Source organism: Hyperoodon ampullatus (genome assembly GCF_949752795.1).
Source record: "Hyperoodon ampullatus genome assembly, chromosome: 2".
In the NCBI taxonomy this organism is placed as follows: domain Eukaryota; kingdom Metazoa; phylum Chordata; class Mammalia; order Artiodactyla; family Ziphiidae; genus Hyperoodon; species Hyperoodon ampullatus.
Window position 1 is genome coordinate 59,207,653 of NC_136915.1, and position 25,346 is coordinate 59,232,998.

A 25,346-nucleotide genomic window follows, 5' to 3' on the forward strand; every position below is an offset into this window, starting at 1 on the left:
CCCCAGACCTAAGTTTAAGTCTAGTGTCTTCCACCTACTAGTTTGGGCAAGTCACTTTACCTCTCTGAACTTCAGTTTGCACACCTAAAAAGTGAATATAATAACACCCTATTGAGTTGCTGTCAAGATTAAATGAGATCATATATGCAAAACACCAGGGCTCTGTAAACGGAATCTATTGTTCCTGCTCTGCAGAGAGAGACAGTGCAGCGTCAGTGCAGACGGCTGTGCTGGGTGCTGACCGGGGCACTAGGCCTGGCAGTTCTGGCTCGGCGAGTGTTGCTGAAACTTTTATTGGCAGCACGGAAAGATGCCGGCAGCTGGTAGCAACCTGGCACCAGCATCCGGCAGAGACATAAAAATGGGACCTCACCCCGTCAGGCCCTGTTCTTGCCCTACCCTGTCTGGAGGCTCGTTCCAAACCCTCCCTAGGCCTGTGGGCTGCGGATGGTGAGAAGTGTCTGCTTTGTAATTGGCAATTGTCCCCAAAGTCCTCTCTGCTTTAAAAAAAAACAACCAAACAACCACCAACAATAAACCTCTCTGTGTGGCCTGCCACACTGGGTGAAAGTCTTGCAGTGCTCGTCACTTCTTTAGGGCTAAAAGTATAGAAACTCTCTCTTAAAATGCAGTCTGAGGAAGATCCTAAGTTATCTGGGCCCTTAACCTCTTCATTCCAGATAGTTGATGGGCTAGACTTTATCTCATCTACTCCTCCCAGGTAGATTCCCAGGCTTGTTTCTTTTTAATATTGTTGTAAGATACACATAAAATATAAAATTTACCATCTTGACCATTTTTACGTGCACAGACCAGTAGTGTGTTAAGGACACTCACACTCACACTGTAGATGTCCAGGACTCTTTTCATCTTGCAAAATGGAACCTCTGTACCCACTAAACAACGCCCCATCCTCTGCCCCCTGCCCCTGGCAACCACTCTTCTACTTTCTGTCTCTATGAATTTGACTACTTTATGTACCTTATATAAACGGGATTATATGGTATTAGTTTTTTGTGACCGGCTTATTTCACTTAGAATAGTGTACTGAGTTTTCCTCCATGTTGTAGTATGTGTCAGAATTTCTTTCCTTTTTAAGGCTGAATAATATTCCATTGTATGTATAGACCACATTTTGTTTATCCACTCAGCTTTGATGGACGCTTGGGTTGCTTTTACCTCTTGGCTCTTGTGAATAATGCTGCTATGAACATAGGTGTACAGGTATCTTTTTGAGAGCCTGCTTTCAATTCTTTTGGGTATATACTCAGAAGTGGAAATGCTGGATCATATGGTCATTCTATTTTTAATATTTTGAGTAAATGCCAAACTGTTTTCCATAGTGGGTGCACCATTCCCACGGGCAGTGCACAAAATTTCCATGTTCTCCACATCCTTGCCAATACTTGTTCTTTTTCTTTTTCCTTTTTTTTTTTTTTTTAATAGTAGCCATCCCAAAGAATGTGAGGTAGTATCTCATTTGCTTGTGATTTGCTGGGTGTTTTTTTTTTTTTTTTTTTTTAATTTTTTATTTTTGGCTGCATTGGGTCTTCATTTCTGTGCGAGGGCTTTCTCTAGTTGTGGCAAGCAGGGGCCACTCTTCACCGCGGTGCGCGGGCCTCTCACTGTCGTGGCCTCTCGTTGCGGAGCACAGGCTCTAGACGCGCAGGCTCAGTAATTGTGGCTCACGGGCCTAGTTGCTCCGCGGCATGTGGGATCTTCCCAGACCAGGGCTCGAACCCGTGTCCCCCGCATTAGCAGGCAGATTCTCAACCACTGTGCCACCAGGGAATCCCCTGGTTTGTTTTTTTAAATTGCCATTATGCAAACAGGAAACTGAGGCTTTGAAATACGAGGTAACTTTCCTAAGGTTGTTCAGCTAATGGGTAGAGACTAGCTTGCACCACATAATGTTCTTGGGCCCTGCTGCACCTGAGCACCCAGCTCTCCAGACAGCCCTCGCGCCCCCCCTCCCATCCTACACATGTCCACCTAATACCTGTCAGCATGGTGGAGTGGGTGAGCGTGCCTGTATGCTCTGATTCGTGGCTCTGCCCCTCCCTAGCTGTAGAATTGCCGGCAAGTCAGCAATCCTCCTATGCCACATGCTCTATATGTGCAAAAAGTACCTGATAAGAGTACCAGTTCATAAGGATCCTGCAGGAGAACTTCAGGGAATACTGCCTGCCCCGAGCCCAGGTGTAGAAGGTAGCACCAGGCCCAGGAGGTTCAACCAGGAACCCCAGTCAGGGTCACTGTCCTCCTGCAGGTCACTGGCCAGTGGGGGAGATAGCCATTAACTAAATATTTACACAGACCTGTGCTCTGCAGCAATGGTGATAAGTGAGTGCCCAGAAGGAGAGGGGCCAGTGGGAACCAGTCCTCATCACAGTCAAAGGACAAACTCTTCCCCCATTTCCAAGCCTGCCAGGCTCCCATTTACATAACAGGTGAAACTCTGGGTGACACATCATGCAGCTGAAGGGGAAAGGTTACAAGGTTTGCTCCAGCATTTACACTTTAAAATTCTTGGGTAATTTGGGGTATTCTAAACTAATCATCCCCTTTAATTCTTAGGGTAGAATCAATTGTCTTTTTCTTTCAGGCAGATATACCTGTGAGCCAGTTTTAGGATTTTTTTAATTTAAAAAAGTTCTCAAGTGATGCCTTTTAAGAGTAGAAGCAAGGCACTGGGGGAAGATTTGAGAGTTTATGGAGGTTATTGTCTGATACACACATCAGCTCTGTGAGGGCAGAGTTGTGTCTGTGGCTCATCATTGTACACCCGGGATATACAATGCCCATTCTCCCTGGCCCGTAATAGATAATTCAACAAGTTTTTGTTGAATGAAAGAGTTCACTCCAACCAATATTTCAAGCAGCTATTATGTTCCAGGCACCACTATTATTAACTTTAATTTTTTTAAATGCACTTATTTGGGTCCAGCATGAACAAATCTAAGCCTCGCAACTCTGAGGTAGGAAGTATTATCCCCATTTGGGCAAGGGAAGACCAGAGCCTCGAGGGTATTGAGTGTTTTGCCAAAATGCTCGTATCTAGTAAATGGCAATCAGGATTGAACCCACACCCCTCTGATGCCCCTCACAGAACTCACTTGACCTCTGTGTATCATTAACGCCTGTCCAGGCAGATCAGCCCATGTTGAGGAAAAAAAAGGATGAGAGTTGTACCTTTTCCTTGTCTCAGTCAGTTTAGAGAGGTGCACACATTTTTGCCTCCACCCATGAAGAGTCACAGAATTCTAGGGCTGAAGGAAAATGTGAATGGTACAGATGAACCGGTTTGCAAGGCAGAAATAGAGACACAGATGTAGAGAACAAACGTATGGACACCAAGGGGGGAAAGCGGTGGGGAGGTGGGGGTGGGATGATTTAGGAGATTGGGATTGACATTTGTACACTAATATGTATAAAATAGGTAACTAATAAGAAACTGCTGTATAAAAAATGTAAATAAAGTTCAAAAAAAAAAAAAAAAGAAAAGACAAGAAAGTGCAGAAAGTTCTTCTCTCAGTGCTGAAGGCTTGGGTGGAATTTGCAGAAGCCCCTCCCAGGAGCTATAACCAGCTCTCTGGTGAGTGCAGGGGTGGAGCCCACCCTGGCCAGCCTGCCTGCGGTCATTGCTGGCCTTGCTAATTAGATCTCCTTTCATCTACTGAGCTCCAAGAGCTTTTACCCACATTAACTTGTTAATCTTAGCCCCATCCTTCTGATGCGGATGACAAGCGTAATTAGGTCTAGTCAGGAGACAAAACAGAGCCAGGAGACAGCGGCAGAGCCAGAAGAAAAACACTGGGTCGCTTATTCCTCCTCCCCTCTGGCTCACTGTCTCTCCTGCTGACAGAAGTGTTTTCAGTTTGCCTTGAATTGGCTTCTGCCCTGCTTTTCTGTATCCCAATTCTGAAAATAAAGCATAGTCGGTTTGGATCTTAATGCACAAGTTTGGATGTGCAAAAATATCACATTTAAGTTCATCTCAGTCTAACTTAGGCTCTCCATCCCTCTGGGCTGATGGAAGACTCTATCTCAGCTTGTGTTGGTGCTGACTGCACCCCACGTCCCTCAGAAGCAGTATAAGTTCTAGGGCTCACAACCGGAAAAAAACTTCCTAGCGGTCCCTGCCTACAGTCTTGGATCTACCCTGGCCGTGGCTGAGACATCCGTGATCTATGCCTTGAGGTGCCAGTGCTCTGTTGCATGAGAATTTAGGCCTGGTCTGCCATGTCAGCTACCCAGTGGCCACTCCCTGTGGTACTGCAAGGAAATGGGCTTGGGTCCCCCTTGGTGGCACCCTCAGATCTCTACACCTCTTCACCTCAGAGAATCTGCCTCTGCCACTTAAGATCCTCCCAGCTCTCCTCCCCTGCTAGGATGCTCTGCACAATCTCCTCAGTGAATGAATTTTGGCTCTTAACAAAAGCCAGGGAGAGAAAGTGTCTCCTAGCAGCTTTGGTTGAACAGATGTCCCTTTGGCAGGGGATGCATGGGTCAGGTTGGGAAGAGAAGGGGACACAGACCTAGATTTCTCATTCTCTTTTATCTTACAACAGAAAACACAAAAAGATTTAACATGCCTTAAGTTTTCCCACCCTCAAAGCAATGTCCTCAAAGAGGAAACAAGGTGTATTAGTTTGCTCGGGCTGCCGGCACAGAAGACTGGGGGGCCTAAACAAAAGAATTAATTTTCTCACAGTTCTGGAGGCTGCAAGTCCAAGATCAAGGTGTCAGCAGGTTTGGTTTCTTCTGAGGTCTCTCTCCTTGGCTTGTGCACGGCTGCCTTGCTGGGTCCTCACAGGGTCTTTCCTGTGCATGCATGTCCCTGATGTCCCTTTCTGTATCCAGGTTTCTACTTCTTATAAGGACATCCGTCATATTGGATTAGGGCCCACCCTAATGGTCACATTTCAACTAAATCACCTCTTTAAAGACCTTATCTCCAAATACAGTTACATTCTCTAGGTACTAGAGGTCGTTGGGACCTCAACATATGAATTTGGGGTAGTGAGAGGGACACAGTTTACTGCTTAACACAAGAGTTAGTGGTGTTTTTTAAAAAATTTCCAGTCTACCTTCTTTGCCCTCTGTCAGGCAATCACCTCCTGTCAGGCTTTAAAACCTACAGACCTGAATTCAAATCCCTGCTTCAATGTTTCCCAGCTCTGTGGCTTTAGGCAAGTTATTTAGTGTAGTTGGACATCAGTATCCCCATCTATAAAATGGAGATAATAATAGTATCAACTTTGGAAAGTGTTTCAGGGATGAAATGAGATAATAAAACACACAGCATAGTGACTGAAACATAGTAAGTTCTCCGTAAGGAAAGCTATCCCCCATCCATCCCTCCCTGATGAATCCTAACTCTAAGTCTCAGCACAGAAGCCACTTTCTCCAGGAAGTCCTCCCTGATGCTCCAAGCTTGGTTTGGGAGCATCTCCTTGATAGGTCTCTGATCATAACACTTACATGCTAGGTTGTAAAGGTCAGCTGCAGTGCTTGTATTCCTCGGTGCAGGGACTCTGCATGAAGCAGTTACCCAGTCTCATCTGTCTTCCTCACAGATGCCTGTCAGAGGCTGGCATCTTGGTTTTTATCAGCTGCTGGGTGCTAAGAACATGTGATAGGAAAGAAGCAAAGGAGGGCTGGATGGATATGGGGGGGTGAGGCTACCTTAGAGCAGTGTTCTCCACCCCCGCACAATTGACCTTTTGGGCAGATAATTCTTGTTGTGGAGGACTGCCCTGTGCATTGTAGGAGGGTGAGCAGCATCCCTGGCCTCTACCCACTGGATGCCAGTAGCACCCCGACTCTCAGAGTTTGATGACCAAACATGTCTCCAGACACCACTGCCTAATGTCCCCTCGGTGGGGAGGAGGGCAGATGAAAACATAGCCCCATTTGAAAACTACTGCTTTAGAGAACTCAGGCTTAGATCCGTGGTCCTCAAACCGCTGCACTGGAATCTTGGAAACACAAATTGCTGGGCCTCTGCTAGGGTTGGAATGTGTCTCCCCAAAGTTCATATGTTGAAACCTAACCCTCTTGGTATCAGGAGGTGGGGCCTTTGGGAGGCATTTAGGTCATGAGAGCAGAGCCATCATGAATGGGATTCGTGCTTTCATAAAAGAGACCCCAGAGAGCCACTTCCATCACATGAGGATGCAATGAAATGTCTGTGACCCTCACCCCACCATGCTGGCACCCTGATCTCAGACTTCCAGCCTCCAGAACTAAGAAATAAATTCCTGTTGTTTATAAGCCACCCAGGCTGTGGTATTTTGCTCTAGCAGCCTGAACGAACTAAGACAGCCACATCCCCAGAATTTCTGACTCAAAATGTCTGGGGTGGGGCCCAAGAATTTGCATTTCCAATGAGGTGCTACTGATGCTGCTGGCTTAGGGCCACTTGGGAACCACTGCCCTAGAGATGGCAAAGCGCTGGTCTCCAGAGCACTAAGGAACATGTGCTGAGCACCTTCTGGCCTGTGACTAGAGCTGGCGGGGAAAAGAGAAATCCTCAGACTTGGGCCCTTGGGGGACACATTTACATAAGACACCCCTCAGGCTGCAGGCAGCAAAGGGACTGCAGGGATGGAGGGAGGGAAAGAGAGCTTCCGAAACTCAGGTCAGCCTGAGTTTCAGGAAAACAGTGTCTGTGCGCTGCTGCGTGAAGGCAGAGGGGTGGAAGGGGCTCCTGCCCCATCCCCAGCCCCATGCCCACCCATCTTACCCCACGGTGAGTCCAGCATTCACCAGCATTATTTCATACAGATTTAGTGAGCACCAACCAGGTGGCAGGCACTCTTTGGGTGTGGAAATACGTGAAGGACATAATAGAAGAAAAATCCTTGCCCTCATGGAGCTTACTCCTGATGTGGTGAGATAGAAAATAATGATACCGAGCAAACTGTGCAACATGTAAAAAGTAGTATGGTCTATGGAAACAACACATCAGAGCAAATGCAGCTGGGAGTGGGAAGCGGGAAGGTGGCCAGCAGCGGGGTGCTGGAAAATGTCTAATACCTGGCTTTCCGGGTGGAAAAAGTCCTGATTTGTAGCGATGGCCAATTTCAATGGTGTAAATATTCTTGTCATGGCAGATTGCATGCTATGAATGTGACATCATTAAACACGAAATTGGGAAGAAGTGCACAGTAGTACAATATTATACACAATTTCTGCCAAACCAATATAGTAGATATAAATAACTTTGAGTAGAGATAATAGTAAAATAGTTAATAAGTGATGACTCCTCTATACAAAATAGATGAACAACAAGGACCTCTATATAGCACAGGCAACTATATTCAATATAGTGGAAAAGAATCTGAAAAAGAATATATATATGTATATATATGTAAAGAATACTATTTGTTGGCATAAACGAGCCAAAACTATTAAGAAGTGATGAGTTTGGATATTTAAAATCTTGATTTCTAATACAATTCATTTAATTATACATTTACATAATTTAATTCTCATTAATCACCGTGTATACTAACCAGCTCGCAAGTTTCCTGAACATTTAAGTCAGCTCTCCTGAGCTGGTACTCGCCAGCTCCAGCATGCCGCTGGTGATTTGGGAAGGCCTGGTAGAGAACATGACATTTGAGCAGAAACCTGAAAGAGGTGAGGGAGAAGGTGTGTGGGTATCTGGGGATGAGCACTTTGCTTCCTTCCCGGGAAAAGTAGCATCTTGGGCCTGGCGTGTCCACACAGCCACGTCCCTGCACTTGCTGTTCCCAGAGTATCTCTGAGCTCACTGCTATCCAGTGACGGTCTTCCGGGCCAAGCTCACAGATGACTTCCTGGGTAAGATTCCTTATTTCTCCCAGGCCTCCTTATATCCTTTTTGGAAACACAAGAGGCTCTGAAGGTGGTATGAATAAATCAATGACCACAAGCAAACAAATGATTTCCCTCCATTTAAATCCAGTTGTTTTAGCCCATTTCATTATTATTCTGCCCATGTGTATCTATCTCCCTGTGGAGCCCTTTTTCAGGTGTACGCAAGTGCCAGGCTCATAGTTGATGTTTCATAAGGGCTTAGCTATTGAGTGGATCAACGCTGATCTTAATCTGGGGTGGTTTAAGGCATGAGTGGGTTTTAGTGATGGCCCTTCTGTTGAGTGAAGTCCACAGGCAGGGCCCCTTGTGCTGTGGTAACACAGGTAGCCCGACCGCCCCTTGCTCTCCGCACAGGTGAGGTACAGGAGAGCCCGATCAAGCCAGCCATAGCCACAATCGCAGTGATTCACAGCAGCCGACATTGCCTAGAGGGCCATGGGCTTGGGGCTTTACTTAGGTAACGTTACTTAATCCTCACAGCAATCTGGCATGTGGGAGTTCTTATCCCCATTTTACCTATGAGGGAAATGAGGCTGGGAGAGGGTCACCTGGGTAGTAAGTGGCAAAACTTTCACTTTGCTGCCTAGGTTGAGTAAGAACCGGTTCCAGGGAGCAAGGAGGTCAGCCATGTCAAATATTAACTGTAATAATACCAGGCAGCAGGGCTAAGTGCTCATTAGAACTGCCAGCCACACTTGGGAGCAGGGGGGAGGCAACCTGTGATTCTCCCTGGGGCACGTGGCCAGGCAGCACCTCAACCATAGAAGCTTCAGCCCTGAGCTGAGACTTCTGGGTGGGAGAGTTGTGAGGGGTTTGGGGCCCTCTCCTTGGGAACAGAGGCCTCAGTGGAGCCTCAGGAGAGAGGTTTTTCATGAAGCTGGCCTAGGATCTCCCCCAGGCTCTGTGGGCCCGTGCCATGTATTCATTTATTGATTCACCAAAACAAGCTGGGATAATATTTTTTCAATCTTAACTTATTTTTTTCCCCCTTTCCTGGTATTTTCCCCTTGAGTCAATAGACTGGTCTGGGTCCATGCCTGGGAGGGTGAGTGGGGAGGAAGCCTGCAGGTCTCTTCCTGGCTTTGTTTTCCAAACCCGAGTTCTTCAGTGGATGGAGAAGATGGGGGGGTATCCCCGAGATGCCTGCGGACAATACAGTAAAGAGAGAGAAAAGATTCCTCCAGTCCAGCTGGCTTTGGGATGGTAGAGGGAGGGTTAATGAGGGCCTGCGGGGGGTGGTGGTGGTGGTCCCAGGACGCAGGGTCGGGGTGCTGCAGGTCCTCAGGAAACTTTGGGGAGCCCAGGGGCAGGAGTGCTCTGCCTGGGGGAAACGGAGGCCCCATGAGTGGGTGGCTGCAGAGATGAAGCCTCAGACAGACTCAGAAAGACTTCTGTGTTCTGGGCTGGCACAGAGGAAACATGGTGGCCGGGCATGGGAGAGGCCTGGGCGTTCAGATGGGAACAAGGCCTGTGCAGACTGCTGCTGTAGGACCAACCAGGACAAACCGGGTCTCTTCAGAGGCCTGGTGGATCAGCGAGACAACAACGAGCTCCCACGCCTGGGTCCTGAGTCCCGGCACAATGAGATTCACTGAAATTGAGCCACAATCCCAAGAAAAAGGAGAGGGAAACCCCAGATTGATCAGTTCAGTTACTGTCACCCTGGGGGTACAGTGGCTCAAAATTTAAACTGAGTTAGAGAGTCATAAACTTCAGAAAGTATTTACTGAGCCCCTAAGATTCCAGGCACTAGGCTAGGCAGTGGAGGTGGGGGGAAAGTACTAAGTAAAATAGGGGCCTGTTTGTGGCCCCTCAGTCTCCATTCCTGAAGTAGAAGGATGCCAGGGCTTGACTTGCGTATGTGGTCCTTCAGGGCGTGCAGTAGTAACCACTGATGCTGATCAGGCGCTTACTTCGTGCTCATCCTTTCACCGAGGATGCTCTCCGTCCCATAAAGGGGCTAATAACAGTTTTTGTAAGACCACCCAGCCAGTGAGGTGTCAGAATTGGGATTCAAACCTAGATGGCTGTGATAGGCTAAACTGAGTGCCCCCTCCCCGCAAAGATGTTGAAGTCCTAACTCCCAGTACCTGTGGATGTTACCTGATATGGAGAGAGTGTCTCTACAGAGGTAATCAAGTTAAAATGAGGTCATTAAGGTGGGCCTGATCCAAATGCCTGTGTCCTTATAAAAGGGGGAAATTTGGACACAAACACAGGCATGGACACCCGGAGAATGCTGTGTGACAGTGAAGACAGAGAAGAGGGTGATGCATCTACAAGCCAAGGGACACCAAAGATTGACAGCCAATCACCACAAGCTAGGAGAGGGACATGGAACAGATTCTCCCTCACAGGCCTGAAAAGGAACCAACCTTGCCAACACTTTGATCTTGGACTTCTAGCCTCTGGAACAGCGAGACAATAAGTTTCTGATGGTTAAGCCACCAGTGCGTGGTACGTAGTTACAGCAGCCCTAGGACACTAATGCAGTGGCTGACTCAAGAGCCTGTGACTTTTAAACCACCAAGTTTTACACCATTTTGCTGAACCCTACTCCTGTTATAGCTGGATCCTAGGGAACGGATTCCGTCTCTCTTTTCTCTCTGCTCTATTAACCCTTCCTCATCCCCTCCCATCTCCTTTGCACTATTTTCTCCATATTTTTTAACATTTAAAAAATTTTTTATTGGAATATAGTTGATTTACAATGTGTTAGTTTCTGCTGTACAGCAAAGTGAATCAGTTATACCTATACATATACGTACACATATATCCACTCTTTTTTAGATTCTTTTAGATTCTTTTCCCATGTAGGTCATTACAGAGTATTGAGTAGAATTCCCTGTGCTATACAGTAGGTCCTTATTCATTATCTATTTTATATACAGTCTCCATTGTTTTTTTTGTTTGTTTGTTTGTTTTTTTGCGGTACACGGGCCTCTCACTGTTGTGGCCTCTCCCGTTGCGGAGCACAGGCTCCGGATGCGCAGGCTCAGCAGCCATGGCTCACGGGCCCAGCCGCTCCATGGCATGTGGGATCCTCCCGGACCGGGGCATGAACCCGTGTCCCCTGCATCGGCAGGCGGACTCCCAACCACTGCGCCACCAGGGAAGCCCCTATAGTCTCCATATTTTTAATTGAAGTCATCTTTATTTTTTCTCATCAAAGACTTAATTCAGGTGTCCTATGATTCTACCTTCTTAGGTTATGGGGAATTCCAGAAATATACCTTGCCCTTTGAGACCTCTGGAGTGTGGTTCAAGCCTCTCCCCGCCTGACATGCTCTCCACTGCATGCCAGTGACCACCTGGAAAACCTTAATCATCCTTCAAGGGTGAGTCCCTTCAGTCCCCTTGCATAAAGCCACCCTTCGGTCAGATTGACTGTCTCTGTCGTCTGAGAACAACAGCATGAAAACATTTGCCCGCTCGGAATCACCATCGGTAATGGACCTGGTTGTCACCTTTAGCACCCTGAATGCTTCTTTAAGGCTTCCCCACGTTCCAAGACGATTGAATCTGTAGACTTCAACCTGGAGTTCCTCAGCCCTTCTTCCTCTTCTGGTTTCTCCAATTTGCCTTCCCATAAAAGAGAAATAGCTTCAAATTACTCTGCGCTTGGCACATAGCTATCTTATTAACAGATTTTCAATCCAGGCAAGTGTATCCCACTTCCTTCCTCTCCCCTTCCTGTATTTTAACAAGGGTTTGTCATCTCCTTGAGCCAGCCTCAGCACAGATGATTTGGCTAGGTGAGCATTTTATTTTAGCATCTGCGGATGGCGTTGGTTGGAGCCTTCTGTCCATATACTGTAAAAGAACACAAACTGAACAAAAACATTCAGTTCGAGGCCATGGATCCTTTCCAGCTCCAGATTAAGGCAGAGGCCCTGCTCCTCCAGGATGGGAGAGCTGGCTGGCTCTCCAAGAGCAGAGTGGGGAGCAAGGCTGACAGTGCCGCTGCTGCCCAGTGGGACACCTGCCCTTGATGGCTGTGGGGTTTGGAGGAGCTGCTGGCTTGGCCCTCTGCAGGAGCTGGGCTGAGAACTCTTCTCCTTTTTGGGAAAGCAAATCAACATCCTGTGAGGAAACCTCAATCTGGACAGGTTTTCCTTGAGAAGAATCCATTTTGACGTAAGCCTCTCCCTGCTGGCTTTCTGCCTCTGACCTTTGAAAGTTCAGCCCACTCCATGCTGCTGTAGCTGCTTCACTGAGAAGCCTCATAGCCCTGAATTTTACAAGAGTTGACCCAAGAAGCCTGTGCTTGCCCGACTATAGGGAAAGGTGGTGACCTTAATACTCCTCTCTTATTCACCAGCACAGCCCAGTGGGCCTTCAGGCACAATTTGATCTAAGAAATATTTGTGGAGTTCCTAGAGCATGCTTAAAGCATGGGGCAAGCTCTGGGGTAGGGGATGGGGTCGTGGGAGACTTCTTTTTGGATTTTTAAAAAACTCTGTACCAGACAGGTAATAGCCTATACTGATATAACAGCAAGACCCTAAAGCACATTGTTTTTGTTTTATTTTATTTTTAATTTTTATTTTATATTGGAGTATAGTTGATTTACAATGTTGTGTTACTTTCAGGTGTACAGCAAAGTGATTTAGTTATACATATACATATATCTATTCTTTTTCAGATTCTTTTCCCATATAGGTTATTACAGAGTATTGAGTTCCCTGTATTATACAGTAGGTCCTTGTTGATTATCTATTTTTTATATAGTAATGTGTGTGTGTTAATCCCAACCTCCTAACTTATCTCTCCCCCTGCCACCACCTTTCCCCTTTGGTACCCATAAGTTTGTTTTCTAAGTCTGTGAGTCTGTTTCTGTTTTGTAAATAAGTTCATTTTTATCACTTTTTTTAGATTCCACGTATAAGTAATATCATATGATATTTGTCTTTGTCTGACTTACTTCACTTAGTATATAATCTCTAGGTCCATCCATGTTGCTGCAAATGGCATTATTTCATTCTTTTTTATGGCTGAGTTATATATATATATATATATATATATATATATATATATATATATCACATAGCTTTTATAAGGTAAAAGTTTAGTTCTGCTTCAGGTACTAGTCCATAGGGAAATTGTCTGATAGGGTGGTCCTGCCACCCTCATTGTTTATCTTCTTTCTTAGGAACCCACCCAAACCTCTGTCTCCCGGTCAGCAGGGGAAGAAAGGAAGAAAAGTGCTCGCCCAGTCTTCTACTCATATCCCACTAGCCAAAAACTGGTAACATGGCCAATCTCTAGTTGTGAGGCACACTGGGAAATATAGTCTTGGATGGAACACCTATGTGCCCAGCTAAAAGTAAGACAATTCCTTTACTGAAGAACAAATATTGGTGGACACATACTAGTCTCTGTAAACCTTTCTTGCCCTTACTCACCCAATCAATAATTATTTATTTCATTTCAGCCATATATTTGGCACTTTTTAATGCAGTTGTTTATAATCCACTGATGCATATGAGCATATGCTCAGCTAAAAAGTCACACACACTGTGCTGTGTTCCTTAATAAATAGATTAAATGCTGTACATCTTCAGGGAGGGAAAAACTCATTCTGACTAGAGAGATGCATCGATTTGTTCAACATTATTTACTAAGCACTATGGTTGGCCCTGATACCTCCTGGTATTCACGTCTTTGTTCAATCCCCTCCCCTTGAGCGTGGGCTAGACCTAGTGACTGGTCTCTAACAAATAGAACACAGCAAAAGTGATGGAATGTGTCTTCTGAGATTAGGTTACAAAGAGACAGAGACTCCCATCCTGCTCACGTGCTCTAACGCATGTGAGCTCTCTGTCTGTCTGTCTGTCTCTGTCTCTCTCTGAGCCATTACTCTGGGGGCATCCAGTTGCCATGTTTTGAGTAACTCTGTGGAGAGCCTCACATGATAAGAAAATAATATCTTCAGTCGACAGCCCAGAGGGACCTAAAGCCCGCCGGACAGCCATGTGATTGGCTTGGAAGTCGGTCTTCTGAGGACGGCCAACAGCCTCAGGAGCGAGTTAGGCAGCAGAGCCCTCCTGCAGTAACCCCTGTGATGATGGCAGCCTGGCTGACACCTTGATTGAGGCCTTGTGAGCGACCCTGGGCCACAATCACCCAACTAAGCTGCAACTGCACCTGAATTCCTAACCCACAGAAAGTGAGATTATCAATATTGTTGCTTTAAGCTGCTAAGTTTGGAGGCAATTTTTAGGCAGCAATAAAGAACTGATACCAGTACCTACTATTTTCAGATAGTATGCTAGGCCATAAGAACGTGAAAAATAAGTGATGCATAGTCACCGTGTTTGGGGAGAGGGGGAGAGGGGTGTGTGCACAAACGTGGTCCCTACAATGCCAGGTGGTAAGTGGGATGGTGAAGATGCAGTAAGCGTGAGAGAGGAGCGCAAAGGAAGGGCGAGGAGGAAGGTCACCCTGGAGAAGCCCATGCGTGCAGGGAGAACTGCAGGAGAGGCCATTCCGTGCAGAGGGGATGTGGGTAATGCCTGGAGGTGAAATGGTGTGGTGTCTACATGGGAACTGAGAGCTCTAGTTTGTGGGCACAGCAAGAAGTGGAGAAAGATGAGGCTGGAAAAGTGACGAGAGACTAGTCTGGTCTTGTGCCAGTGATTTATTTTTAAATAATCCAATTATGAAATCTTGCTTTGGGTGAAAGGAGGTAAAAACAAAAGCGTTCACAAAGGAACTAGCATGTTCTGCTCAACAGTCCAACACCTGAATTTTAAGAAGCCAAATTCAATTACCTATAGAACACAGACAAGTATAATTTGCTTCATTGCTTTTGCTCATAAAATTGAGCAGAGAACTGTTGACATGTTTCTGTAGAATAATTGTGGTTCTTACTGAAAAACCAGCTCAAGTGATGTTTGATGCTTTTACAAGTGGGAAATTGGCCCTTTCAGCTTTAGGATTTTATGAATTTATATTTTTGAAAATCTGAGGAGAGGTTTGGGTAGATGGTTTTCCTTCTTTTCTCTCCCTTTCTCTTTTCTTCCCTCCCTCCCCCTTTCGTTCCTTTTTTCTTTCCTTTCTTTCTCCTTCTCACTCTCTCTCCACCTCTTTTTGTTTTTCAGAATGTTGAAGGTTCCACATTTCTAGGCTCTAAACATCAGCTTTGCAAGGGATGAAAAGGAAACAAAAACATTCCTTTTTCCTCTGCCTGGAGGATTAGCTCTAAAGATTCTTAAACTGGTCCTTGTAAGGTTCTCTGGATCACTATGGCTCATAAGTGAGTCTAAGGATTCAGCAGGTAACAAGATTATTTGAACCAAGATGGCTACAAAACCAGGCTTGTGGATAATGTTTGGTGTAGAATCGGAAGAAATGACTATTTAAATTAACTTTTAAAATTAAAATGTTTTATAATACCATTTCAAAATGATTTTCTATATCTGGAATCCATCATTTCCAACATGAAATAATGGTCAGGTGCCCTTCTATCTGGATTGCACAACCCACGTGGGAGTAGGGGTTTTTTTGGTTTGAGTAGACTCCTTGAAACAAAACATCACCTGCTGTGTTGAGTTTTGCTGGAGATTGCATAATCCCCTTCCAGATCTAATCAGGCTCTCGTCTCCTGTCATGTTGTCAAGTTGTTCCCTACACTGAGCCCCAAGTAAGAGAGGCTTGTGCCTCTATTACTACCTGTAGGAATGATAGTAAAATACCAACTGAAAAGGCAAAAGCATCAGAATGGACATTGTGCTGGGCAGCATCCCGGCCAGCCTTTTTGTAGGGAGGCCTGGGGGTTCCAGAGGAGGGACAAGGTGGCAAAAGTTTCTTTAGGGGCCTTGGGGTTCCTTGGAGGCTCAGATTCAAATAGACTGAATAATTGTTTTAATGTGTGTCTTCCCCACCAGACGGTGAGCAGTTTGGGGGTAAAGGCCCAATCTTTCTCATCTTTGTCTCTCCACTACCTAACGTGATATTGGCCCACAGTACGTTCTTAGTAAATATTTTTTGGGCAAAATTGAAATATACCTGTTTATTTAAGACCTTCGTATCTACTGAGGCTCCGCCTTGAATTAACTGCACTAGGCAGTTTGGGAGATATAAGAGAAAGAAGAGTTGGCTTTTACCTTTGATGAGTTTTCAGTCTAGTTACTGGACTCTGGTAGAAACTGTTTCATTATCTTGGGATCCCAGTGCTTGGCACAAAGCAGGCACTCAGTGAACATTTGTCAATTAACTGTAACTCCATGTATCTGGGCTAGCAGACTGGTCCTTCAAGGTGGGAGTCCCCCACCTCCAAATCTGCCAGCCCAGTGATTCAGTCCCGAAGAATTACTCCCAATGACCCACTGAACTATGATGGTTAGCCAGGAACAAAATCCACTAGGAAAATAAAGCATCAAGTTCCATCTGGGCATTTCAAAAGGAACTGAGGTATTAAAATAAGGTCACAGTTGTCCCAATCAGATCATCTTTTCAAAGGAATTGCAGGCTTGTGAGCCAACAGCGACCACATACACCTTTGTAGTCATCAGAACCAGTGTTCTCAACACTGAAAGCAAAATCAAGTAAACAAGGTTGTGTCCTGGACTTCCTTGACCCAGACTTTCAGGAAGGAGCTGACACACTGCCCAGACTCACGCTCACCCACATAGCTCTGAAGCCAAACAAACTCGAGAAGCTCGTGTTTTCCCAGCTGTATGATGCGCTCGCTTCACCAAGCGACTGGCCAGAAAACAAGGAAAAGAAAAAAAAGTGCCTAGTTCAGACCAGGCAAGGAATTGCTTCAGCTGGCCTTTGTTTTTTCACTTTCATGAAGTAGCAAGAAATATAAAGATGGAGGAAGTTAGATCTATGGCTTTTAGTTACCAAAAAAGAAACAAAGTATTTTTTCTCTTTTAGAGATCTGATCATGTTATTACTCTGCTTAAAAACTTCAGTGACTTTCTACTTTATAATTTTCAACCCCCTTGATATCTCTTCCAGATCTTTTACAACTTGTTTAAAACAAATTTTCTAGCCACATCTGCCCCATTTCCTCCCACTCAAAGCTGTTCTTGACCTTTGCCAGGCTCCCATTTTCTTAAATATTTCATGTGCTTTCTTGCCCACATGCTTTTGTTCATGCTATTCTTTCTGCTTATAACACCTTTCCTTGCCTCATTCACTAGGGAAACTCCAACTCATATTCTGACTCACCCTAATAGCAGAATTAGCTGCTCTTTCATATGTCTCCCCATAGGACTGCTTTGTGGCTACCTCTTATTGCACTTATTCCTTGTATCATTCATTCATTCATTCATTCAACAACATTCATTGTCTTTGTATTTTGCACCAGATACTCTTCTAGGCACTGGGGATCCAGGTATAAAAGTCCCTAACTGGTGGGGGACTCAGGCAAGTAAATTAATGATTGCAAGACAGAACTATAAGTTCTTTGGCAAATGTAAGCACAGGGTGCTTTGGGAGATCAGAGGAGGGTCACATACCTGAGTCTGATTGGTGGAAGGGGATCTGGAAGGCTTCCTGGAGGAGGTGGCACCTGAAGAGCTAAAGGGCAAGGGGTTTTTGTATACATCTCCTCATTTTTCACAGAGTACTCCTTGAAGAAAGAGATCAATCATAGATCATATTAAATCAAGTCATTTATTCCATACATGTTTGAGTCCTTTGCTAGGAGACAGACAGATGGAGAGAAGTGGATGAGGGAAATATTAGAGGAAACCAAGGATGATTCCCAGGTTTCTAGTGTGGGAGAATGGTAGATGGTGAATCAAGGCTGCCATGTGCAGGTGTACAGGTTGTGGACTCACAGTGAGCAAGGCAATGCAGAAGAAGGAGGAAATTCACTGGGGAAAAGTCTTATTCTTCATACCAAAATAACTAACACTTGATATGTGATGTTGGAGGGGACTGGAAATGAGAGAATTGTTTTGCTGTTGTTTTGATTTCTTAAAAGCAGGTCTTCTGTTCTCTCCTGGGTGGGCTGGAGAGAACAGCCCTGTTCTCTTGCCTCCTTATTTTCAAATGTCAAGAGTCCCTACTGTGACTCAGTCAGGTCTTTCCTACATCTCTCCTGTCTTTAGATCATTTTGACACCTCTACCAGAGAAGATATTAGGACTTTTGGCTTAAATGAAGCTTGACAATTAGTTATGAAACTGAATAATGTATTCAGTTATAAGTACTACTTAATAACCAATAAATTGAGTTAATATTATTAATAGCATCTCTTATGATTATTAACCAAAAGTTGGCTTTAGTTATTAGAATTGATTCAAGCTACAATTCTATCATGTTACAATAGTTGTGATAATCTGAAGTTTTATTTTCTTCACTTTTATCTCATTTTTCCTTTTATACAGTGGAAGAAGTCTAAGCAGGAATTTTGATCACCAAAGATTCTTTACCAAAACAAATATCCCTTCAAAAAAATATTAATATATCCTTAATACACCCTAAGTAATTCCCTTCTTCTGAGAGGTTTGACTCTAAAACATCCCCTGGGTTACCATTTGACTTCCTGTTATATTTAGACAGAAACATAAATCTTTTAATAAGTGAACTACTTTAATGTGAATCTAGGCCTTTCAATAAAATCAGATCTTCATTGTTCTTGATTGCTATTCTTTGCCTTTTCCATCTCTTTCTAGATCTACTGGGTCCCAACATATGCATCCCATAAAAGTAGACAATACATTCTTCAAAAGACAGCTGGTACAGAGCAGTTAACTCTCATCCCTTGGCACTGCCTATTTTTCCTACTCAGCTCTCACTGACAACATATTTAATTTGCTTTTTGTTATGAATCCTATCCTTTTTTTTTTTTTTTTTTGGTATTTTGTCCTCCAAATGTATTTCTCTTTTAAGCTACTTGATTGTAGACTATATTCTTGTCCGCACAATTTAGATGAAATCTTATTAATAGATTAATAACTTTGGATTCCAAACAGCTGTCTTTTGTGATTAAGTGGGAGAGAGAGAGGAGTAAAGTTTAGCTTATCTATGTGTAAAGGATGCTGGGTACAGTACAATATGCAAGGCAGTGATTATAATTAGCCTTTTTCAGAAGAATAAATGATTGTAGAAGCACTAGTTCCACAATATCATGCTTAATACTTGGCATTTTTATCTATCCATGAAAGCAGATCCTCTAAGGCAGTGATGCCTGTATACTCCTCCAAAATTTTGAAAACTGTATACCCCCATCCATTTTTTAAATAAGCATCTAAAAAGTTTCACGATAAGTTTAAATAGTTGCAAAGGATATGATTTATGACATATTATAAATATTGCCATTTAAAAATAAAGCTCTTACATTGCTCTCTTAAATATTTTCCAAGGAATTCTAAATACCACAGCAATTTGACACCGGCTACGAGAATTTGATATCCACCACCATCTAGTTTAAAAGTACATGAACAAGCTTTTCTTTAATACACATGGTCACCATTTTTCTCCTTTCCACTTTTCCCACAGAATTTTTTTTTTAATTTTTATTCATTCATTTATTTATTTTTTGGCTGCATTGGGTCTTGGTTGCTGCACGCGGGCTTTCTCTAGTTGCTGTGCATGGGCTTTCTCTAGTTGCAGCGAGCGGGGGCTACTCTTCGTTGAGGTTCACGGGCTTCTCACTGCGGTGGCTTCTCTTGTTGCAGAGCACGGGCTCTAGGTGCGTGGGCTTCAGTAGTTGTGGCATGCAGGCTCAGTATCTCTGCCAGGTACCACCATTTGTTCACTTGACAGTAGAGAGTTTTCTTTTCTCAGAACTCCTATTAATATCTGGAAAAACCAATGTTTCTTGGAATACTCCCTGGGAAATGATACCTTAGAGGTTCATTTAATAAATCCTAATTGGCTCCCCAATTAGATAATAAAATCTAAATCTGTGACTGGAAGCTGTGATAGATGCAGGAGAACAGAGATGATGATGATGATAGCTATTGATATTGTGTTTGCTTCACATAGCAGAAACCCCACCAAACACTGGTGAATACCAGTGAGGAGGTATTTGTCTCACACAACAATAAATTTCTGGGCAGGTAGCCATGGACTAAAATAGAGGATCCACGATGTCATCAAGTACCCAGTGCTTTCTGTCTTGCCACCCCATCATCCTTTGCTTATGATTCTTGTCTTGTTACCTCATGACTGCAAGATGGCTGCTCTACCTCCACTCTCACAGTTGAGTTCCAGGCAAGAAGGTGGGGGAGGGGGGTGGAGAGAAGAGTAAGGACTTGCTGCTTGGAAGCCCTGCCTTTTTATTTGGAAAAGTCAAGGACTTCTACCTACATCCCACTGGCCATAACTGGGTTTTATGGCCACCCCTAGCCACAGAAGAGCTGGGAGTTTGAGTATTGTCCCTCTTCTACCCTCTCTAGTAGAGGAAGGCAGAAGATGTTTGAGAAGAGATTTTGAGTGAACCAACATACTGGACCTGTCATATCCTCCTATTCTGAGCCAGACACTTTACATACAATAATGTCTGTTATAACAATTCTATGACATAGCTTTTATCCCCATTTCTCAGATAGGGAAAATGAACCTTACTGAAGCTAAAGTAACTGTCCCAGGTACCATAACTAACTGGTGACAAAACTAGGACTGGAACCAGTTCTAATACCAGAGTCTTTGCTTTTCACCTCCAACCACTACATAGACTGCGGCTGTTTTGCTGTGCTTCCTGATACATTCCATCCACCCCACAGGGCTAGACTTGAACATTCTGCTGGTGCGGGGACTCCCAAAGCCTGTGCCAAGTGCAGAGGAGTGAGGTGGGATGAGAGGATAGGTCGGAAAGACTCGCTCTGATCGTCTCTCCCCGCTGCCCCAATTCTTCTGACCTTGGTAAAAATGGGTCAAAGAGGGAAGAGCAGGAGAAGGAAGCAGCTGCACTAAAGCCCGGAGGCAGGGCACCAGCGTTCCTTTTCTGACTCTGACCCTGGCTTTTAAGGTCATCTTGAGTGTGCAGATCTCAGGCTCTTCACCTTGCTCTTTAATGTGTATCTGTGATAACTGACAAGCGGCCAGACTGCAGGGCTGGGATTTCATGGGAAATGGGCATGACCATCCCGTCAGTCAGCAGGTTCCGCGTGCTCGGAAGGCAAATCCCTCCGCAGGCTCGCTGTGCAGGGAAGGGCGTGGCTTAGAGTCCAGTTAGTTCTCAGCCTTGTCACTGGACTCCCCACCTGACCCCTCCCTTCACCTTCGCTCTCCCCGCCTCCTCCCCCCGCCCCCGGACTCACTTTCACCTCGGGGACTCTGGACTGTTGTGACGTACACAGTCAGAGCTGATGAAGCACGAAAGCTCCGGAAACTCCGCCCCATGGCTCGGACTTCCAAAAATGTCCAGAATTGAACTGCTTCTCATCGGTGCTACCCTCCTGGCCCCAGCCACCCTCGTCTCCCTCTTGGGTGTGACTAGCACGGCCTTCTATCTGGTTTCCCGGAAGCCTCCCTGCCCTACAGTCTGTTCTCCAAAGAGCAGCCAGAGGAGTCACGTTAAAAGCTTCACGCTCTTTTGCTCCAATCCTGTAAGTGGCTTCCTTTCCCCTCAAAGTTTTGACAAATGGCCTCTAAGGCCCTACCCAGTCTGTACACTGTTCCTCTCCTCCGTCCGCCCCCGCCCCCCCCACCCATCTGACCTCACTTCCTACTACTGCTCTCTCCTCCCCAAGACATCTTCCCGCCTTAGGGCCATTGTACATACTGTTCCCTCTGCTGAGGCCGCTCTTCTCCCAGATATTCAAATGGCTCCCTCACCTCCTTTAAGGCTTTGCTCAAATGCCACCTTCTCAATGAAACCTACCATGAATACCCTCTTTAAAAATGCTCCCCCCCTGGGGGCTTCCCCGGTGGCGCAGTGGTTGAGAGTCCGCCTGCCGATGCAGGGGACGCGGGTTCGTGCCCCGGTCGGGGAGGATTCCACGTGCCGCGGAGCGGCTGGCCCCATGGGCCATGGCCGCGGAGCCTGTGCTCCGCAACGGGAGAGGCCACAACAGTGAGAGGCCCGCATACCAAAAAAAAAAAAAAAAAAAAAAAAATGCTACCCCCCAGCCCAGACATTGCCCATCCACCTTACCCTGCTCTCCCTCTCCCATGGTACTTAACCACCTTCTTATATAGTATATAAGTTATTTATTTATTATGTCTATAGGCTGTCTCCTGGCAAGGAGCAGAAATGATAGTGCTCACCAATTATTCCATTTGCTCCTCCAGATTTCTTGCCTGTGTGTCATTAGGTGAGGCCATGTGACATGTCCTGAAGGAAAGTGTGGTGGGTATTTCCTGCTGTACTGACAAGCCCATGGCAGGTTCCCGTCTCTCCTCTGTTCCTCTGCCATAGCAACCAAGGAACCTCAGACTGAGTTGGTGAAGCCTTCTGGACCCCTGAGTCACTGCCTGGAGGACAGTTGCCCTGGAGAATCACAGTGAACTTTGTGTGAAGGAGAAATAAATGAAGCATTGCTTGGTTAAGCCACTGATGCTTTGCAGACTCTTCTGACTAATACATCTTGTTAAGATATAAGGTCCACGAGAGCAAGATTTTGGTCTGTTTTGTTGTCTGATGTATTCTCAACACCTGGATCAGGCCTGGCCAATCGTAGACCCTCAGCAAATTTGTTGAAAGAATGAATAGACTCCTGGACCCCAGATTAGCATCCCTGACCCAGCCCAGTTTCGAACTTTCTCTGGAGCGTAGCTAATTCCCAGGCTCTAAGCTTGAGTGCTCCTGACATGTAGGGACGGGATCACAATCATTCTTTTTTTTTTTTTTTTTTTGAGGTACGCGGGCCTCTCACTGTTGTGGCCTCTCCCGTTGCGGAGCACAGGCTCCCGACGCGCAGGTTCAGCGGCCATGGCTCACGGGCCCAGCCGCTCCACGGCATGGGGGATCTTCCCAGACCGGGGCGCAAACCCACATCCCCTGCATTGGCGGGCGGACTCTCAACCACTGCACCACCAGGGAAGCCCCACAGTCATTCTTGTATTGTCCTCAGTTACTTGCACGAGGCTTCGTAAATACTAACTGACTAATAGCAATAACTAAGTGCTAGAGCAGACTCTTCCTGTGATCCTCAGGTGTGAAGGTCACAGTCAGAAAAGAAAAATGGCCAGTTCTAGCTCATGTGCTCCCCCAGTCTAAAAGTGCATCGCTTTTTGTCTGATCTCCCTCAGCTCCTCTCTCTCTGACCTAAAATCTCTTCTCACTTCCTTGTTGCCTTCATCCTGTTTGAGGGCAATCCCCGTGACTCTGCAGGCTGTACTATTCCTTCCAGTTTCATACCTCCTGTTCATACCTCAGCCCACTGTTTTTGGCCTCCGATGCCACACTTCTACTAAGCTTCCTCTTGCTGATGGCACCCAGCACCTCCTGAATCCCAGGCCTGGTGGGGTTTCTAAGGGCCTGTGATGAATTAGAGGCCTTCAAACCAGTCCCCTTGCTGCCCCTTTGGCTCCTGCGGAACCACACTTTGCACACTTCCTTCTACCTCCCTAGCCTTTCTTGCTCTGCTGTGGGCTCCTCTTTCTCTGCCTTCCCCTGGCATGTTCCCCAGGCTGCCGTCCTCAGCTCATTGCTCTTGGCACTCAGCACACTTTCCCATGGTTTCAACCACCACCTGTACACTGATGATTCCCAAATCTTTATCTCCAGCCCCCGCCTCTCTTCTTCTTCTTCTCTTTTTTAAAAAATTTATTTATTTGGCTGCATTGGGTCTCCATTGCTGCACGCGGGCTTTCTCTAATTGCAGCAAGCGGAGGCTACTCTTCATTGCAGTGTGCGGGCTTCTCATTGCGGTGGCTTCTCCTGTTGCAGAGCATGGGCTCTAGGCACGCAAGCTTCAGTAGTTGTGGCACACGGGCTCAGTAGTTGTGGCTCGCGGGCTCTAGAGCACAGGCTCAGTAGTTGTGGCACACGGGCTTAGCTACTCCGCAGCATGTGGGATCTTCCCGGACCAGGGCTCAAACCTGTGTCCCCTGCATTGGCAGGCAGATTCTTAACCACTGTGCCACCGGAGAAGTGGTTAGATGATTTATGCATCTGCCCACTGGACAGTCCCACCAAGATGTCTCATGAATTGGATGCCTCTTGTGCACCATCTCACAGACCCTCGGTCTCACCTCCAAGTCTAGAAGCAGCTCTAGCAGGCAGTTCTGCCCTGGCTTTGATTTAGTTCGCATAGTAACTTACCTCAGCAAGTAGCTTACACCTTGCTTCCTGCTTTGGAGCTTCTCTGATGCCCCTGGACACCTGTTCATTCATGCCAGCCACCTGTGGAAGTGCCCGAGCTTTACACATGAGCAACTCAGATAATGGGGGCAGAGGGCAGGCATGACATTCCATGGAGAAGCCCTGGACCAGTGAGGTACAAGAACCAGTGGATAATGCTTCTCCCTTTTGTCTCTCTGGTGGCCAATCCTGAGATGTAGTGTAAGTTCCCCAGGAGGCCCTGGGAGGATCCAGTGCTAGTGTCCCATGGAGGGGCCAACACGATGCACATCCTTGATTGACTTTCCATGCTGTCTTATTTTAGCCTCCCTGGTCTCTCACTCCTTTTCCCTGGGATCACTTCTGAAATAAACAACCAGTGCATAAATCTGTGTGCCAGGCCTTGCTTTGGAGGAATCCAGGCTCAAATATCCTTTGGGCGTCTTTATCTCAAACTGTCTAAATCAGAACTTTTAGTCTTGCCCCCGGTGTCATGTGTCTTCCTCCCTCTTCCCACTCAGCCATCAAAGCTGCAAACTGGAGGCTCACCCTGACTCCACCCTTTTTGGCCTCAGTCTGCCCCTCCACTGCTCCCCTACAACCATCATCTCCCCTAAGCTGCCACCCCCATCAGTCCTCCCCACCTCTCCTCCAACCCTCTCAAAATCATCCTTCGCCCAACCGCCAGCACGAAATACCTCAAGCACAGATCTTGCCACGGCATTTGATTGCTCAAATGGCACCAGCGTTTCCATAGGTAAACTAAAATCCAAGCACCCTAAGCTGGACAGGGTCCTTCTGGGATCTGCTGCTTGTCTGCCTCTCCAGCATCCTGTCTGAACTGCTTCTGCTTTTCTGGCACGGTCCCCAGTTGTACACTCACCAGAAAGAAAAGGGTCATCCTGGAGAGGTTGTTCACTTGTCCCCATGGGGAGCATCCCAACAGCCCAGCCGCTGTGCAGACAAAGTTAGCAGAGCTATTTTCTAGAACCAACAATCACAGGGTCTTTCTAGGCTCAGAGCTTCACAGTGTACAGATCACAGGACACAGCGTGCACGGAGACAGTGTGGGGACCGGGGGGAGCACAGCAGTGGAATCCGAACACCAGGGTTCCAGGGCTGCGCCTCCTTAGCTGTGTGCCTCTCAGTTTCTGCCATCACAAGGCAGGAAGATACAATCTAATTGCCACAGGGTGTGCAAAGTGCATATAATAGTAACAGAGGTGATGATGGCTAACATTTACTGACCTCTACCACATGAGGAAATTGAAGTAGAAGAAGGCACCTTG